Source organism: Pseudophryne corroboree, unplaced genomic scaffold (assembly GCF_028390025.1).
Source record: "Pseudophryne corroboree isolate aPseCor3 unplaced genomic scaffold, aPseCor3.hap2 scaffold_1321, whole genome shotgun sequence".
Lineage (NCBI taxonomy): Eukaryota > Metazoa > Chordata > Amphibia > Anura > Myobatrachidae > Pseudophryne > Pseudophryne corroboree.
The window spans coordinates 92,951-107,047 of record NW_026967947.1 but is presented as its reverse complement, the minus strand read 5'-3'; the positions used below and the strand labels follow the sequence as shown (position 1 = coordinate 107,047).

At 50.1% G+C, this 14,097-nt stretch overlaps 17 non-coding genes and 8 pseudogenes across 17 annotated transcripts; all 25 read left to right on the top strand.

Moving 5' to 3' along the window:
• Positions 1-28: 28 nt before the first annotated feature.
• LOC134994746 (U1 spliceosomal RNA) lies at positions 29-192 on the top strand. Its single transcript, XR_010197707.1, has one exon. It is a non-coding gene; the product is annotated as a U1 spliceosomal RNA (small nuclear RNA).
• Positions 193-344: 152 nt separating this feature from the next.
• On the top strand, positions 345-486 carry LOC134994701 (U1 spliceosomal RNA; annotated as a pseudogene).
• A 692-nt stretch (positions 487-1,178) lies between these two features.
• On the top strand, positions 1,179-1,342 carry LOC134994739 (U1 spliceosomal RNA). Its single transcript, XR_010197701.1, has one exon. It is a non-coding gene; the product is annotated as a U1 spliceosomal RNA (small nuclear RNA).
• Positions 1,343-1,494: 152 nt separating this feature from the next.
• On the top strand, positions 1,495-1,630 carry LOC134994717 (U1 spliceosomal RNA; annotated as a pseudogene).
• A 701-nt stretch (positions 1,631-2,331) lies between these two features.
• LOC134994678 (U1 spliceosomal RNA) lies at positions 2,332-2,493 on the top strand. Its single transcript, XR_010197660.1, has one exon. It is a non-coding gene; the product is annotated as a U1 spliceosomal RNA (small nuclear RNA).
• Positions 2,494-2,645: 152 nt separating this feature from the next.
• Positions 2,646-2,780, top strand: LOC134994683 (U1 spliceosomal RNA; annotated as a pseudogene).
• Positions 2,781-3,478: 698 nt separating this feature from the next.
• On the top strand, positions 3,479-3,642 carry LOC134994775 (U1 spliceosomal RNA). The gene has a single exon (XR_010197736.1). It is a non-coding gene; the product is annotated as a U1 spliceosomal RNA (small nuclear RNA).
• A 152-nt stretch (positions 3,643-3,794) lies between these two features.
• On the top strand, positions 3,795-3,957 carry LOC134994727 (U1 spliceosomal RNA). Its single transcript, XR_010197689.1, has one exon. It is a non-coding gene; the product is annotated as a U1 spliceosomal RNA (small nuclear RNA).
• Positions 3,958-4,631: 674 nt separating this feature from the next.
• On the top strand, positions 4,632-4,795 carry LOC134994745 (U1 spliceosomal RNA). Its single transcript, XR_010197706.1, has one exon. It is a non-coding gene; the product is annotated as a U1 spliceosomal RNA (small nuclear RNA).
• A 152-nt stretch (positions 4,796-4,947) lies between these two features.
• Positions 4,948-5,089, top strand: LOC134994700 (U1 spliceosomal RNA; annotated as a pseudogene).
• A 692-nt stretch (positions 5,090-5,781) lies between these two features.
• On the top strand, positions 5,782-5,945 carry LOC134994768 (U1 spliceosomal RNA). Its single transcript, XR_010197729.1, has one exon. It is a non-coding gene; the product is annotated as a U1 spliceosomal RNA (small nuclear RNA).
• A 152-nt stretch (positions 5,946-6,097) lies between these two features.
• On the top strand, positions 6,098-6,239 carry LOC134994715 (U1 spliceosomal RNA; annotated as a pseudogene).
• Positions 6,240-6,930: 691 nt separating this feature from the next.
• Positions 6,931-7,094, top strand: LOC134994774 (U1 spliceosomal RNA). Its single transcript, XR_010197735.1, has one exon. It is a non-coding gene; the product is annotated as a U1 spliceosomal RNA (small nuclear RNA).
• Positions 7,095-7,246: 152 nt separating this feature from the next.
• LOC134994726 (U1 spliceosomal RNA) lies at positions 7,247-7,409 on the top strand. The gene has a single exon (XR_010197688.1). It is a non-coding gene; the product is annotated as a U1 spliceosomal RNA (small nuclear RNA).
• A 674-nt stretch (positions 7,410-8,083) lies between these two features.
• LOC134994744 (U1 spliceosomal RNA) lies at positions 8,084-8,247 on the top strand. Its single transcript, XR_010197705.1, has one exon. It is a non-coding gene; the product is annotated as a U1 spliceosomal RNA (small nuclear RNA).
• Positions 8,248-8,399: 152 nt separating this feature from the next.
• LOC134994699 (U1 spliceosomal RNA) lies at positions 8,400-8,541 on the top strand (annotated as a pseudogene).
• Positions 8,542-9,233: 692 nt separating this feature from the next.
• Positions 9,234-9,397, top strand: LOC134994767 (U1 spliceosomal RNA). Its single transcript, XR_010197728.1, has one exon. It is a non-coding gene; the product is annotated as a U1 spliceosomal RNA (small nuclear RNA).
• A 152-nt stretch (positions 9,398-9,549) lies between these two features.
• LOC134994714 (U1 spliceosomal RNA) lies at positions 9,550-9,691 on the top strand (annotated as a pseudogene).
• A 690-nt stretch (positions 9,692-10,381) lies between these two features.
• Positions 10,382-10,545, top strand: LOC134994753 (U1 spliceosomal RNA). The gene has a single exon (XR_010197714.1). It is a non-coding gene; the product is annotated as a U1 spliceosomal RNA (small nuclear RNA).
• A 152-nt stretch (positions 10,546-10,697) lies between these two features.
• Positions 10,698-10,860, top strand: LOC134994681 (U1 spliceosomal RNA). The gene has a single exon (XR_010197663.1). It is a non-coding gene; the product is annotated as a U1 spliceosomal RNA (small nuclear RNA).
• Positions 10,861-11,530: 670 nt separating this feature from the next.
• Positions 11,531-11,694, top strand: LOC134994674 (U1 spliceosomal RNA). Its single transcript, XR_010197656.1, has one exon. It is a non-coding gene; the product is annotated as a U1 spliceosomal RNA (small nuclear RNA).
• Positions 11,695-11,846: 152 nt separating this feature from the next.
• LOC134994736 (U1 spliceosomal RNA) lies at positions 11,847-12,009 on the top strand. The gene has a single exon (XR_010197698.1). It is a non-coding gene; the product is annotated as a U1 spliceosomal RNA (small nuclear RNA).
• Positions 12,010-12,680: 671 nt separating this feature from the next.
• LOC134994765 (U1 spliceosomal RNA) lies at positions 12,681-12,844 on the top strand. Its single transcript, XR_010197726.1, has one exon. It is a non-coding gene; the product is annotated as a U1 spliceosomal RNA (small nuclear RNA).
• A 152-nt stretch (positions 12,845-12,996) lies between these two features.
• Positions 12,997-13,138, top strand: LOC134994723 (U1 spliceosomal RNA; annotated as a pseudogene).
• Positions 13,139-13,831: 693 nt separating this feature from the next.
• On the top strand, positions 13,832-13,995 carry LOC134994738 (U1 spliceosomal RNA). The gene has a single exon (XR_010197700.1). It is a non-coding gene; the product is annotated as a U1 spliceosomal RNA (small nuclear RNA).
• Positions 13,996-14,097: the final 102 nt, after the last annotated feature.

Sequence of the window (14,097 nt, the reverse complement as noted above, 5' to 3'; positions counted from 1 at the left end):
GCGGCCCTCCCCAGCTCTATCCCAAATCATACTTATTTTGCATAGGAGATACCATGGTCATGAAGATTGTTCTCCCAGGGTGAGGTTCATTCATTGCATTCTGGGTATGCTGACCCCTGTGATTTCCCCAAATGTGGGAAACTGGACTGCATTATTTGTGGTAGTGAGGGACTGTGTTTGTGCTTTCCTCTGGTCAGCTCTGGTAAAAGTCAGATTTCTTTGTCTCAGATCTTCCTCTAGCCTTGTTCTTCTTTCGAGAGTTCCCTTGTGCTGCCTCAGTTGGATCTCCTTCACTTGACAGGGGGGTGCCCGAGCAGCGACCCTCCCCAGCTCTAGCCCAACTCCTACTTACCTGCCAGGTGAGATACTATGATCATGAAGTTGCTTCTCCCAGGGCAAGGATCACCCATTGCACTCTGGGTGTGCTGCTCCTGCGATTTCCCCAAATGTGGGAAACTTGACTGCATAATTTGTGTTTCCCCTGGTCAGCTCTCATATAATTCAGATCTCTTTGTCTCAGGTCTCTCTCCAGCCTAGTTTGCTGTCTGTTTCCACTTCTCTTTTCTTGAGCCGCTCCCTTCTATGCCCTTGCGCACTATCCTGACTTCTCCCGTCTGCTTACTTTGTGCCTTCCAACGCACAATGCGAACTACAGGTAGTGCTGCAGGTCCCACACACTTTTATTTGCCTTACAGAGCAGCTCTGGAGCTGTTACAGTGCCCAGCTGCTGCAAGAAATCAGCTTGAATGCTTCAGGGGCTGGGGCATAGCCAACATGAGCCCCACACCGAAGGAGGGTGGAGGTGTTTAATGCGAACTAGGGGTCATCCAAGCGCCGCAAAAGGCTGCCATGCCCTGCACGCCCCTTTTCTCTTTTCATATGCAGACGAGGGTTGAAGCCAACTTTGACCCACTGCTTGGATGACATCACCATATGCAAATCCATCTGCTGCAGGCCTTCCCCCAGGAATGCTTGCACTAGTTGTTGCATTTTGTTTGTTGTTTGGGGGTGCTTCAGTATTAGGTAGCCTTCTGCCCTCCCATGTTCATCTGAAAATATGTGTTCTCCCTGCAGTTGTTGTCCCCAGATGAGAGTTCCCTTGTGCTGCCTCAGTTGAATCTCCTTTACTTGACAGAGATGTGCCTGAGCAGCGGCCCTCCCCAGCCCTATCCCAAATCATACTTATTTTGCATAGGAGATACCATGGTCATGAAGACTGTTCTCCCAGGGTGAGGTTCATTCATTGCATTCTGGGTATGCTGACCCCTGTGATTTCCACAAATGTGGGAAACTCGACTGCATTATTTGTGGTAGTGGGGGACTGTGTTTGTGCTTTCCTCTGGTCAGCTCTGGTAAAAGTCAGATTTCTTTGTCTCAGATCTTCCTCTAGCCTTGTTCTTCTTTCGAGAGTTCCCTTGTGCTGCCTCAGTTGGATCTCCTTCACTTGACAGGGGGGTGCCCGAGCAGCGACCCTCCCCAGCTCTAGCCCAACTCCTACTTACCTGCCAGGTGAGATACTATGATCATGAAGCTGCTTCTCCCAGGGCAAGGATCACCCATTGCACTCTGGGTGTGCTGCCCCTGTGATTTCCCCAAATGTGGGAAACTTGACTGCATAATTTGTGTTTCCCCTGTTCGGCTCTCATATAATTCAGATCTCTTTGTCTCGGGTCTCTCTCCAGCCTAGTTTGCTGTCTGTTTCCACTTCTTTTTTCTTGAGCCCCTCCCTTCTATACCGTTGTGCACTATCCTGACTTCTCCTCCCGTCTGCTTACTTTGTGCCTTCCAACGCACAATGCGAACTACAGGTAGTGCTGCAGGGCCCACACCCTTTTACTTGCCTTACAGAGCAGCTCTGGAGCTGTTACAGTGCCCAGCTGCTGCAAGAAATCAGCTTGAATGCTTCAGGGGCTGGGGCATGGCCAACATGAGCCCCACACCGAAGGAGGGTGGGGGTGTTTAATGCGAACTAGGGGTCATCCAATCGCCGCAAAAGGCCGCCATGCCCTGCATACCCCTTTTCTCTTTTCATATGCAGATGAGGGTTCCAGCCAACTTTGGCCCACTGCTTGGATGACATCACCGTATGCAAATCCGTCTTCTGCAGACCTTCCCCCAGGAATGCTTGTACTAGTTGTTGCATTTGGTTTGTTGTTTGGGGGTGCATCAGTATTAGGCAGCCTTCTGCCCTCCCATGTTCATCTGAAAATATGTGTTCTCCCTGCAGTTGTTGTCCCCAGATGAGAGTTACCTTGTGCTGCCTCAGTTGAATCTCCTTTACTTGACAGAGATGTGCCTGAGCAGCGGCCCTCCCCAGCCCTATCCCAAATCATACTTATTTTGCATAGGAGATACCATGGTCATGAAGATTGTTCTCCCAAGATTGTTCATTCATTGCATTCTGGGTATGCTGACCCCTGTGATTTCCCCAATTGTGGGAAACTCGACTGCATTATTTGTGGTAGTGGGGGACTGTGTTTGTGCTTTCCTCTGGTCAGCTCTGGTAAAAGTCAGATTTCTTTGTCTCAGATCTTCCTCTAGCCTTGTTCTTCTTTCGAGAGTTCCCTTGTGCTGCCTCAGTTGGATCTCCTTCACTTGACAGAGGGGTGCCCGAGCAGCGACCATCCCCAGCTCTAGCCCAACTCCTACTTACCTGCCAGGTGAGATACTATGATCATGAAGGTGCTTCTCCCAGGGCAAGGCTCACCCATTGCACTCTGGGTGTGCTGCTCCTGCGATTTCCCCAAATGTGGGAAACTTGACTGCATAATTTGTGTTTCACCTGGTCGGCTCTCATATAATTCAGATCTCTTTGTCTCGGGTCTCTCTCCAGCCTAGTTTGCTGTCTGTTTCCACTTCTCTTTTCTTGAGCCGCTCACTTCTATGCCCTTGCGCACTATCCTGACTTCTCCCATCTGCTTACTTTGTGCCTTCCAACGCACAATGCGAACTACAGGTAGTGCTGCAGGTCACACACCCTTTTATTTGCCTTACAGAGCAGCTCTGGAGCTGTTACAGTGCCCAGCTGCTGCAAGAAATCAGCTTGAATGCTTCAGGGGCTGGGGCATGGCCAACATGAGCCCCACACCGAAGGAGGGTGGAGATGTTTAATGCGAACTAGGGGTCATCCAAGTGCTGCAAAAGGCTGCCATGCCCTGCACTCCCTTTTCTCTTTTCATATGCAGACGAGGGTTGAAGCCAACTTTGACCCACTGCTTGGATGACATCACCATATGCAAATCCATCTGCTGCAGGCCTTCCCCCAGGAATGCTTGCACTAGTTGTTGCATTTTGTTTGTTGTTTGGGGGTGCTTCAGTATTAGGTAGCCTTCTGCCCTCCCATGTTCATCTGAAAATATGTGTTCTCCCTGCAGTTGTTGTCCCCAGATGAGAGTTCCCTTGTGCTGCCTCAGTTGAATCTCCTTTACTTGACAGAGATGTGCCTGAGCAGCGGCCCTCCCCAGCCCTATCCCAAATCATACTTATTTTGCATATGAGATACCATGGTCATGAAGATTGTTCTCCCAGGGTGAGGTTCATTCATTGCATTCTGGGTATGCTGACCCCTGTGATTTCCACAAATGTGGGAAACTCGACTGCATTATTTGTGGTAGTGGGGGACTGTGTTTGTTCTTTCCTCTGGTCAGCTCTGGTAAAAGTCAGATTTCTTTGTCTCAGATCTTCCTCTAGCCTTGTTCTTCTTTCGAGAGTTTCCTTGTGCTGCCTCAGTTGGATCTCCTTCACTTGACAGGGGGGTGCCCGAGCAGCGACCCTCCCCAGCTCTAGCCCAACTCCTACTTACCTGCCAGGTGAGATACTATGATCATGTAGGTGCTTCTCCCAGGGCAAGGATCACCCATTGCACTCTGGGTGTGCTGATCCTGCGATTTCCCCAAATGTGTGAAGCTTGACTGCGTAATTTGTGTTACCCCTGGTCGGCTCTCATATAATTCAGATCTCTTTGTCTCAGGTCTCTCTCCAGCCTAGTTTGCTGTCTGTTTCCACTTCTTTTTTCTTGAGCCCCTCCCTTCTATACCGTTGTGCACTATCCTGACTTCTCCTCCCGTCTGCTTACTTTGTGCCTTCCAACGCACAATGCGAACTACAGGTAGTGCTGCAGGGCCCACACCCTTTTACTTGCCTTACAGAGCAGCTCTGGAGCTGTTACAGTGCCCAGCTGCTGCAAGAAATCAGCTTGAATGCTTCAGGGGCTGGGGCATAGCCAACATGAGCCCCACACCGAAGGAGGGTGGAGGTGTTTAATGCGAACTAGGGGTCATCCAAGCGCCGCAAAAGGCCGCCATGCCCTGCACGCCCCTCTTCTCTATTCATATGCAGATGAGGGTTGAAGCCAACTTTGACCCACTGCTTGGATGACATCACCATATGCAAATCCATCTGCTGCTGGCCTTCCCCCAGGAATGCTTGCACTAGTTGTTGCATTTGGTTTGTTGTTTGGGGGTGCTTCAGTATTAGGCAGCCTTCTGCCCTCCCATGTTCATCTGAAAATATGTGTTCTCCCTGCAGTTGTTGTCCCCAGATGAGAGTTCCCTTGTGCTGCCTCAGTTGAATCTCCTTTACTTGACAGAGATGTGCCTGAGCAGCGGCCCTCCCCAGCTCTATCCCAAATCATACTTATTTTGCATAGGAGATACCATGGTCATGAAGATTGTTCTCCCAGGGTGAGGTTCATTCATTGCATTCTGGGTATGCTGACCCCTGTGATTTCCCCAAATGTGGGAAACTGGACTGCATTATTTGTGGTAGTGAGGGACTGTGTTTGTGCTTTCCTCTGGTCAGCTCTGGTAAAAGTCAGATTTCTTTGTCTCAGATCTTCCTCTAGCCTTGTTCTTCTTTCGAGAGTTCCCTTGTGCTGCCTCAGTTGGATCTCCTTCACTTGACAGGGGGGTGCCCGAGCAGCGACCCTCCCCAGCTCTAGCCCAACTCCTACTTACCTGCCAGGTGAGATACTATGATCATGAAGTTGCTTCTCCCAGGGCAAGGATCACCCATTGCACTCTGGGTGTGCTGCTCCTGCGATTTCCCCAAATGTGGGAAACTTGACTGCATAATTTGTGTTTCCCCTGGTCAGCTCTCATATAATTCAGATCTCTTTGTCTCAGGTCTCTCTCCAGCCTAGTTTGCTGTCTGTTTCCACTTCTCTTTTCTTGAGCTGCTCCCTTCTATGCCCTTGCGCACTATCCTGACTTCTCCCGTCTGCTTACTTTGTGCCTTCCAACGCACAATGCGAACTACAGGTAGTGCTGCAGGTCCCACACACTTTTATTTGCCTTACAGAGCAGCTCTGGAGCTGTTACAGTGCCCAGCTGCTGCAAGAAATCAGCTTGAATGCTTCAGGGGCTGGGGCATAGCCAACATGAGCCCCACACCGAAGGAGGGTGGAGATGTTTAATGCGAACTAGGGGTCATCCAAGCGCCGAAAAAGGCTGCCATGCCCTGCACGCCCCTTTTCTCTTTTCATATGCAGACGAGGGTTGAAGCCAACTTTGACCCACTGCTTGGATGACATCACCATATGCAAATCCATCTGCTGCAGGCCTTCCCCCAGGAATGCTTGCACTAGTTGTTGCATTTTGTTTGTTGTTTGGGGGTGCTTCAGTATTAGGTAGCCTTCTGCCCTCCCATGTTCATCTGAAAATATGTGTTCTCCCTGCAGTTGTTGTCCCCAGATGAGAGTTCCCTTGTGCTGCCTCAGTTGAATCTCCTTTACTTGACAGAGATGTGCCTGAGCAGCGGCCCTCCCCAGCCCTATCCCAAATCGTACTTATTTTGCATAGGAGATACCATGGTCATGAAGACTGTTCTCCCAGGGTGAGGTTCATTCATTGCATTCTGGGTATGCTGACCCCTGTGATTTCCACAAATGTGGGAAACTCGACTGCATTATTTGTGGTAGTGGGGGACTGTGTTTGTGCTTTCCTCTGGTCAGCTCTGGTAAAAGTCAGATTTCTTTGTCTCAGATCTTCCTCTAGCCTTGTTCTTCTTTCGAGAGTTCCCTTGTGCTGCCTCAGTTGGATCTCCTTCACTTGACAGGGGGGTGCCCGAGCAGCGACCCTCCCCAGCTCTAGCCCAACTCCTACTTACCTGCCAGGTGAGATACTATGATCATGAAGCTGCTTCTCCCAGGGCAAGGATCACCCATTGCACTCTGGGTGTGCTGCCCCTGTGATTTCCCCAAATGTGGGAAACTTGACTGCATAATTTGTGTTTCCCCTGGTCGGCTCTCATATAATTCAGATCTCTTTGTCTCGGGTCTCTCTCCAGCCTAGTTTGCTGTCTGTTTCCACTTCTCTTTTCTTGAGCCGCTCACTTCTATGCCCTTGCGCACTATCCTGACTTCTCCCATCTGCTTACTTTGTGCCTTCCAACGCACAATGCGAACTACAGGTAGTGCTGCAGGTCACACACCCTTTTATTTGCCTTACAGAGCAGCTCTGGAGCTGTTACAGTGCCCAGCTGCTGCAAGAAATCAGCTTGAATGCTTCAGGGGCTGGGGCATGGCCAACATGAGCCCCACACCGAAGGAGGGTGGAGATGTTTAATGCGAACTAGGGGTCATCCAAGTGCTGCAAAAGGCTGCCATGCCCTGCACTCCCTTTTCTCTTTTCATATGCAGACGAGGGTTGAAGCCAACTTTGACCCACTGCTTGGATGACATCACCATATGCAAATCCATCTGCTGCAGGCCTTCCCCCAGGAATGCTTGCACTAGTTGTTGCATTTTGTTTGTTGTTTGGGGGTGCTTCAGTATTAGGTAGCCTTCTGCCCTCCCATGTTCATCTGAAAATATGTGTTCTCCCTGCAGTTGTTGTCCCCAGATGAGAGTTCCCTTGTGCTGCCTCAGTTGAATCTCCTTTACTTGACAGAGATGTGCCTGAGCAGCGGCCCTCCCCAGCCCTATCCCAAATCATACTTATTTTGCATATGAGATACCATGGTCATGAAGATTGTTCTCCCAGGGTGAGGTTCATTCATTGCATTCTGGGTATGCTGACCCCTGTGATTTCCACAAATGTGGGAAACTCGACTGCATTATTTGTGGTAGTGGGGGACTGTGTTTGTTCTTTCCTCTGGTCAGCTCTGGTAAAAGTCAGATTTCTTTGTCTCAGATCTTCCTCTAGCCTTGTTCTTCTTTCGAGAGTTTCCTTGTGCTGCCTCAGTTGGATCTCCTTCACTTGACAGGGGGGTGCCCGAGCAGCGACCCTCCCCAGCTCTAGCCCAACTCCTACTTACCTGCCAGGTGAGATACTATGATCATGTAGGTGCTTCTCCCAGGGCAAGGATCACCCATTGCACTCTGGGTGTGCTGATCCTGCGATTTCCCCAAATGTGTGAAGCTTGACTGCGTAATTTGTGTTACCCCTGGTCGGCTCTCATATAATTCAGATCTCTTTGTCTCAGGTCTCTCTCCAGCCTAGTTTGCTGTCTGTTTCCACTTCTTTTTTCTTGAGCCCCTCCCTTCTATACCGTTGTGCACTATCCTGACTTCTCCTCCCGTCTGCTTACTTTGTGCCTTCCAACGCACAATGCGAACTACAGGTAGTGCTGCAGGGCCCACACCCTTTTACTTGCCTTACAGAGCAGCTCTGGAGCTGTTACAGTGCCCAGCTGCTGCAAGAAATCAGCTTGAATGCTTCAGGGGCTGGGGCATAGCCAACATGAGCCCCACACCGAAGGAGGGTGGAGGTGTTTAATGCGAACTAGGGGTCATCCAAGCGCCGCAAAAGGCCGCCATGCCCTGCACGCCCCTCTTCTCTATTCATATGCAGATGAGGGTTGAAGCCAACTTTGACCCACTGCTTGGATGACATCACCATATGCAAATCCATCTGCTGCTGGCCTTCCCCCAGGAATGCTTGCACTAGTTGTTGCATTTGGTTTGTTGTTTGGGGGTGCTTCAGTATTAGGCAGCCTTCTGCCCTCCCATGTTCATCTGAAAATATGTGTTCTCCCTGCAGTTGTTGTCCCCAGATGAGAGTTCCCTTGTGCTGCCTCAGTTGAATCTCCTTTACTTGACAGAGATGTGCCTGAGCAGCGGCCCTCCCCAGCTCTATCCCAAATCATACTTATTTTGCATAGGAGATACCATGGTCATGAAGATTGTTCTCCCAGGGTGAGGTTCATTCATTGCATTCTGGGTATGCTGACCCCTGTGATTTCCCCAAATGTGGGAAACTGGACTGCATTATTTGTGGTAGTGAGGGACTGTGTTTGTGCTTTCCTCTGGTCAGCTCTGGTAAAAGTCAGATTTCTTTGTCTCAGATCTTCCTCTAGCCTTGTTCTTCTTTCGAGAGTTCCCTTGTGCTGCCTCAGTTGGATCTCCTTCACTTGACAGGGGGGTGCCCGAGCAGCGACCCTCCCCAGCTCTAGCCCAACTCCTACTTACCTGCCAGGTGAGATACTATGATCATGAAGTTGCTTCTCCCAGGGCAAGGATCACCCATTGCACTCTGGGTGTGCTGCTCCTGCGATTTCCCCAAATGTGGGAAACTTGACTGCATAATTTGTGTTTCCCCTGGTCAGCTCTCATATAATTCAGATCTCTTTGTCTCAGGTCTCTCTCCAGCCTAGTTTGCTGTCTGTTTCCACTTCTCTTTTCTTGAGCTGCTCCCTTCTATGCCCTTGCGCACTATCCTGACTTCTCCCGTCTGCTTACTTTGTGCCTTCCAACGCACAATGCGAACTACAGGTAGTGCTGCAGGTCCCACACACTTTTATTTGCCTTACAGAGCAGCTCTGGAGCTGTTACAGTGCCCAGCTGCTGCAAGAAATCAGCTTGAATGCTTCAGGGGCTGGGGCATAGCCAACATGAGCCCCACACCGAAGGAGGGTGGAGATGTTTAATGCGAACTAGGGGTCATCCAAGCGCCGAAAAAGGCTGCCATGCCCTGCACGCCCCTTTTCTCTTTTCATATGCAGACGAGGGTTGAAGCCAACTTTGACCCACTGCTTGGATGACATCACCATATGCAAATCCATCTGCTGCAGGCCTTCCCCCAGGAATGCTTGCACTAGTTGTTGCATTTTGTTTGTTGTTTGGGGGTGCTTCAGTATTAGGTAGCCTTCTGCCCTCCCATGTTCATCTGAAAATATGTGTTCTCCCTGCAGTTGTTGTCCCCAGATGAGAGTTCCCTTGTGCTGCCTCAGTTGAATCTCCTTTACTTGACAGAGATGTGCCTGAGCAGCGGCCCTCCCCAGCCCTATCCCAAATCGTACTTATTTTGCATAGGAGATACCATGGTCATGAAGACTGTTCTCCCAGGGTGAGGTTCATTCATTGCATTCTGGGTATGCTGACCCCTGTGATTTCCACAAATGTGGGAAACTCGACTGCATTATTTGTGGTAGTGGGGGACTGTGTTTGTGCTTTCCTCTGGTCAGCTCTGGTAAAAGTCAGATTTCTTTGTCTCAGATCTTCCTCTAGCCTTGTTCTTCTTTCGAGAGTTCCCTTGTGCTGCCTCAGTTGGATCTCCTTCACTTGACAGGGGGGTGCCCGAGCAGCGACCCTCCCCAGCTCTAGCCCAACTCCTACTTACCTGCCAGGTGAGATACTATGATCATGAAGCTGCTTCTCCCAGGGCAAGGATCACCCATTGCACTCTGGGTGTGCTGCCCCTGTGATTTCCCCAAATGTGGGAAACTTGACTGCATAATTTGTGTTTCCCCTGGTCGGCTCTCATATAATTCAGATCTCTTTGTCTCGGGTCTCTCTCCAGCCTAGTTTGCTGTCTGTTTCCACTTCTCTTTTCTTGAGCCGCTCACTTCTATGCCCTTGCGCACTATCCTGACTTCTCCCATCTGCTTACTTTGTGCCTTCCAACGCACAATGCGAACTACAGGTAGTGCTGCAGGTCACACACCCTTTTATTTGCCTTACAGAGCAGCTCTGGAGCTGTTACAGTGCCCAGCTGCTGCAAGAAATCAGCTTGAATGCTTCAGGGGCTGGGGCATGGCCAACATGAGCCCCACACCGAAGGAGGGTGGAGATGTTTAATGCGAACTAGGGGTCATCCAAGTGCTGCAAAAGGCTGCCATGCCCTGCACTCCCTTTTCTCTTTTCATATGCAGACGAGGGTTGAAGCCAACTTTGACCCACTGCTTGGATGACATCACCATATGCAAATCCATCTGCTGCAGGCTTCCCCCAGGAATGCTTGCACTAGTTGTTGCATTTGGTTTGTTGTTTGGGGGTGCTTCAGTATTAGGCAGCCTTCTGCCCTCCCATGTTCATCTGAAAATATGTGTTCTCCCTGCAGTTGTTGTCCCCAGATGAGAGTTCCCTTGTGCTGCCTCAGTTGAATCTCCTTTACTTGACAGAGATGTGCCTGAGCAGCGGCCCTCCCCAGCCCTATCCCAAATCATACTTATTTTGCATAGGAGATACCATGGTCATGAAGACTGTTCTCCCAGGGTGAGGTTCATTCATTGCATTCTGGGTATGCTGACCCCTGTGATTTCCCCAAATGTGGGAAACTCGACTGCATTATTTGTGGTAGTGGGGGACTGTGTTTGTACTTTACTCTGGTCAGCTCTGGTATAAGTCAGATTTCTTTGTCTCAGATCTTCCTCTAGCCTTGTTCTTCTTTCGAGAGTTCCCTTGTGCTGCCTCAGTTGGATCTCCTTCACTTGACAGGGGGGTGCCCGAGCAGCGACCCTCCCCAGCTCTAGCCCAACTCCTACTTACCTGCCAGGTGAGATACTATGATCATGAAGGTGCTTCTCCCAGGGCAAGGCTCACCCATTGCACTCTGGGTGTGCTGCTCCTGCGATTTCCCCAAATGTGGGAAACTTGACTGCATAATTTGTGTTTCCCCTGGTCGGCTCTCGTATAATTCAGATCTCTTTGTCTCAGGTCTCTCTCCAGCCTAGCTTGCTGTCTGTTTCCACTTCTCTTTTCTTGAGCCGCTCCCTTCTATGCTCTTGCGCACTATCCTGACTTCTCCCATCTGCTTACTTTGTGCCTTCCAACGCACAATGCGAACTACAGGTAGTGCTGCAGGTCCCACACCCTTTTATTTGCCTTACAGAGCAGCTCTGGAGCTGTTACAGTGCCCAGCTGCTGCAAGAAATCAGCTTGAATGCTTCGGGGCTGGGGCATAGCCAACACGAGCCCCACACCGAAGGAGGGTGGAGGTGTTTAATACGAACTAGGGGTCATCCAAGCGCCGAAAAAGGCTGCCATGCCCTGCACGCCCCTTTTCTCTTTTCATATGCAGACGAGGGTTGAAGCCAACTTTGACCCACTGCTTGGATGACATCACCATATGCAAATCCATCTGCTGCAGGCCTTCCCCCAGGAATGCTTGCACTAGTTGTTGCATTTGGTTTGTTGTTTGGGGGTGCTTCAGTATTAGGTAGCCTTCTGCCCTCCCATGTTCATCTGAAAATATGTGTTCTCCCTGCAGTTGTTGTCCCCAGATGAGAGTTCCCTTGTGCTGCCTCAGTTGAATCTCCTTTACTTGACAGAGATGTGCCTGAGCAGCGGCCCTCCCCAGCCCTATCCCAAATCATACTTATTTTACATAGAAGATACCATGGTCATGAAGATTGTTCTCCCAGGGTGAGGTTCATTCATTGCATTCTGGGTATGCTGACCCGTATGATTTCCCCAAATGTGGGAAACTCGACTGCATTATTTGTGGTAGTGGGGGACTGTGTTTGTTCTTTCCTCTGGTCAGCTCTGGTAAAAGTCAAATTTATTTGTCTCAGATCTTCCTCTAGCCTTGTTCTTCTTTCGAGAGATTCCTTGTGCTGCCTCAGTTGGATCTCCTTCACTTGACAGGGGGGTGCCCGAGCAGCGACCCTCCCCAGCTCTAGCCCAACTCCTACTTACCTGCCAGGTGAGATACTATGATCATGAAGTTGCTTCTCCCAGGGCAAGGCTCACCCATTGCACTCTGGGTCTGCTGCTCCTGAGATTTTTCCAAATGTGGGAAACTTGACTGCATAATTTGTGTTTCCCCTGGTCGGCTCTCGTATAATTCAGATCTCTTTGTCTCAGGTCTCTCTCCAGCCTAGTTTGCTGTCTGTTTCCACTTCTCTTTTCTTGAGCCTTTCCCTTCTATGCCCTTGCGCACTATCCTGACTTCTCCCGTCTGCTTAATTTGTGCCTTCCAACGCACAATGCGAACTACAGGTAGTGCTGCAGGGCCCACACCCTTTTACTTGCCTTACAGAGCAGCTCTGGAGCTGTTACAGTGCCCAGCTGCTGCAAGAAATCAGCTTGAATGCTTCAGGTGCTGGGGTATAGCCAACATGAGCCCCACACCGAAGGAGGGTGGAGGCGTTTAATGCGAACTAGGGGTCATCCAAGCGCCGCAAAAGGCCGCCATGCCCTGCACGCCCCTTTTCTCTTTTCATATGCAGACGAGGGTTGAAGCCAACTTTGACTCACTGCTTGGATGACATCACCATATGCAAATCCATCTGCTGCAGGCCTTCCCCCAGGAATGCTTGCACTAGTTGTTGCATTTGGTTTGTTGTTTGGGGGTGCTTCAGTATTAGGCAGCCTTCTGCCCTCCCATTTTCATCTGAAAATTTGTGTTCTCCCTGGAGTTGTTGTCCCCAGATGAGAGTTCCCTTGTGCTGCCTCAGTTGAATCTCCTTTACTTGACAGAGATGTTTCTGAGCAGCGGCCCTCCCCAGCCCTATCCCAAATCATACTTATTTTGCATAGGAGATACCATGGTCATGAAGATTGTTCTCCCAGGGTTAGGTTCATTCATTGCATTCTGGGTATGCTGACCCCTGTGATTTCCCCAAATGTGGGAAACTCGACTGCATTATTTGTGGTAGGGGGGGACTGTGTTTGTGCTTTCCTCTGGTCAGCTCTGGTAAAAGTCAGATTTATTTGTCTCAGATTTTCCTCTAGCCTAGTTCTTCTTTCGAGAGTTCCCTTGTGCTGCCTCAGTTGGATCTCCTTCACTTGACAGGGGGGTGCCCGAGCAGCGACCCTCCCCAGCTCTAGCCCAACTCCTATTTACCTGCCAGGTGAGATACTATGATTATGAAGTTGCTTCTCCCAGGGCAAGGATCACCCATTGCACTCTGGGTGTGCTGCTCCTGCGATTTCCCCAAATGTGGGGAACTTGACTGCATAATTTGTGTTTCCCCTGGTCAGCTCTCATATAATTCAGATCTCTTTGTCTCAGGTCTCTCTCCAGCCTAGTTTGCTGTCTGTTTCCACTTCTTTTTTCTTGAGCCCCTCCCTTCTAGACCCTTGTGCACTATCCTGACTTCTCCTCCCGTCTGCTTACTTAGTGCCTTACAATGCACAATGCAAAGTACAGGTAGTGCTGCAGGGCCCACACCCTTTTACTTGTCTTACAGAGCAGCTCTGGAGCTGTTACAGTGCCCAGCTGCTGCAAGAAATCAGCTTGAATGCTTCAGGGGCTGGGGCATAGCCAACATGAGCCCCACACCGAAGGAGGGTGGGGGTGTTTAATGCGAACTAGGGGTCATTCAAGCGCCGAAAAAGGCTGCCATGCCCTGCACGCCCCTTTTCTCTTTTCATATGCAGACGAGGGTTGAAGCCAACTTTGACCAACTGCTTGGATGACATCACCATATGCAAATCCATCTGCTGCAGGCCTTCCCCCAGGAATGCTTGCACTAGTTGTTGCATTTGGTTTGTTGTTTGGGGGTGCTTCAGTATTAGGTAGCCTTCTGCCCTCCCATGTTCATCTGAAAATATGTGTTCTCCCTGCAGTTGTTGTCCTCAGATGAGTTCCCTTGTGCTGCCTCAGTTGAATCTCCTTTACTTGACAGAGATGTGCCTGAGCAGCGGCCCTCCCCAGCCCTATCCCAAATCATACTTATTTTGCATAGGAGATACCATGGTCATGAAGACTGTTCTCCCAGGGTGAGGTTCATTCATTGCATTCTGGGTATGCTGACCCCTGTGATTTCCCCAAATGTGGGAAACTCGACTGCATTATTTGTGGTAGTGGGGGACTGTGTTTTTGCTTTCCTCTGGTCAGCTCTGGTAAAAGTCAGATTTCTTTGTCTCAGATCTTCCTCTAGCCTTGTTCTTCTTTCGAGAGTTCACTTGTGCTGCCTCAGTTGGATTTCCTTCAC